We start from the raw sequence: 2,518 nt of genomic DNA, 5'->3' as shown, positions 1-2,518 counted from the left end.
GAGAATTTAATAAGAAATTAAATAATGTAAAACAAATTTAAAATTAACAAGTAAGAAAGTCTAAGTTCGGGCGGAGCCGAACATTAAATACCCGGCGCAAGTATTAAATATATGTTTTCCTCCTTTCCGAAAGCTACCGCTACATGATAAGCCGGGGTGTATACATTTTAAGTAAATTAGCGTCCTTAAATTTCGAAATATTGAAATTTCAAGCATTTCTGAAATTTACCGTTATATGAAAAGCGTCCTCAATTTTAGTCCGATTTCAACAATTTTCAACGGTTTGCTTTTATGTGGCAAGCACAATAACCATACCGAGCTTGGTACAAATTGCTAGAACGGTTAGCGAGATACATATATGTGATCACAAGTGGTCGGTGCTACGCCCATTTTCCAAAATTTTGTCATAAACGTATTTCTTGGTAAAGAATTGTTGCAACCATCAATTTTGAATAAATTAGCTTCAATATTTACTGATTTATCGAAGATTTTGTATTTCTCGAAATTAGCGTTATATGGGATGTGGGCGTCGTTATTGTCCGATTTTAGAAGTTTTCGGCCATTTAGTATGCTGTACCAGGACCAACAACTGTGCCAAGTTTGGAAGAAATTGGTGTAGCGGTTACCAAGATATACACATGTAACCATAAGTGGGCGTGGCTACGCCCATTTGCCAAAATTTTGTAATATTCTTATTTTTCGTCTAAAACTCATTGCAAATATCAATTTTGAGTGAATTATCTTCAGTAGTTACTAAAATATCGAAGTTTTCGTATTTCTTAAAATTACCGTTATATGGGAGGTAGGCGTGGTTATTGTCCGATTTCGCCCATTTTCAATAACATCCGTCCTACGCCCAAAAGAAGTTCACTTACCAAGTTTCGTTAAGATATCTCAATTTTTACTCGAGTTATCGTGTGCACAGACGGACGGACGGACGGACGGACAGACAGTCACCGCTTAATCGATTTCTCTTTTCATCCTGATCATTTATGTATACATTTGTCTATATCTATCTCGATTCGTTTTGCCTGTTACAAACAACCGTTATGTGAACAAAGTTATAATACCCTTGTGCACAAGTGCGCTCGGGTATAAAAATGTCGAAAAAACTAATTTAAAATAATAATAATAATATATTGGCACTTACACATATGTTAGTGTTAGAATCCAAATTTAAAAACAAAAAACACAAAAATATAAAGCACCAAGAAAATTAAGTAAATTAAAATATATATATACAAAAAAAAATAATTAATTTTAAAGTAAATAAAATAAAAAGGAGTTGGTATTTATATAAAAAAAAAAAATTCAAAAAAAACTTAATTAAATTGAATTTAAAAAGTTTTACATAAATATGATTATAGAAAACATAAAATATTATAAAACAACAGTTTTGAAATTTTAGATTAGGTTAAGGGACTTAAAGTATTGATCAAGTAACAGCAAAAAAATGCCGTGAGCCAAGAGCAAAGTTCTCTGGTGCGATCCCAGGCGTTTAGACTGTAACTTTTCAAAAGCTGGGCGAATTAAAAGAAAAAATTGGGATGATTCTCCTGTCAATATAGCCAACATAATTAAAAATTGCGACTGTGTCAACTGAAGCCGCCGTTTGACCATCCTTGGTCAAAAATACCTTGCAGTAGTATAGGTCCTAGTTTTCGCCCAGCATTCATTCAGCTGACACGAGGCCCATCTCTTAGAAAGTAACTACTCGCACTACTCTTTTTCTCAATGAGTCCGACTTGAAGGTGCACATCAGCTGCCACACAGTTTCCAGCAACGTCACTGTTTCCTTATTAAAAAACTTAGTCGTTATCTTAGGAGAGGTCAAACATGCCCTAAGTAGCTTTGAGCGCACTGTGAGCAAACTCCAGGCGTTGATTGCCGTTTGGCTGTTTTCGTCGACGTCGCGCAAACTAACATCTTATCGACTGGCCTCAAAGTATATTATTATTAAATATTACTGTAATCAAAAAGCCAAATTGGATAGTTGTTGATGGAGAGTTTCCCGCAAAAGATGCCTCCACCGACCTACACGTTAAACATCGAGCCGTGCGTGTAGAAGTTGTTCAGGAATGCCTTCATACAACCAAGGTCTCCCGACTACTCATCCGTGAAAGGAATGTGAGTAGAGAATGGGCTGTTTAATTGGTGGCAGAGGAGCTTATTTCAGGCAATCTAGCCAAGCAGTGTTCCATGTGTTATCGGTGATAAAGTTGAAGCTTCCAAAAATATTAGAGTTTTTAGACTTTGAATCGGCTCTGGGCCTAAATCTGACTGCAGCAGCCTCATGTAGTGGTCCTCAATGCCCCAATGATTCCCTCGAAGTTAGTATGTTGTACCTGCTCCAGCTTTCTGAGTAGCGTAACCTTCTATGGCTTTCTTAAAAAGTTATGGGCTTCCATGTGGTGAGCTATTCACTTTTTTCTCAATGTTAGGCTCCCAAGATAGCTTTCTACTTATGTACATAGAATCTAGAATCAAGACTAAGAGTACTTACTTGGCTTTGTCAGGA

The sequence above is a fragment of the Rhagoletis pomonella genome, unplaced genomic scaffold (genome assembly GCF_013731165.1).
Source record: "Rhagoletis pomonella isolate Grant_MI unplaced genomic scaffold, Rhpom_1.0 Rhpom_scaffold_00013, whole genome shotgun sequence".
NCBI classification, from domain to species: domain Eukaryota; kingdom Metazoa; phylum Arthropoda; class Insecta; order Diptera; family Tephritidae; genus Rhagoletis; species Rhagoletis pomonella.
The sequence above is the reverse complement of the archived record's forward strand: the minus strand, read 5'-3'. Positions refer to the sequence as shown.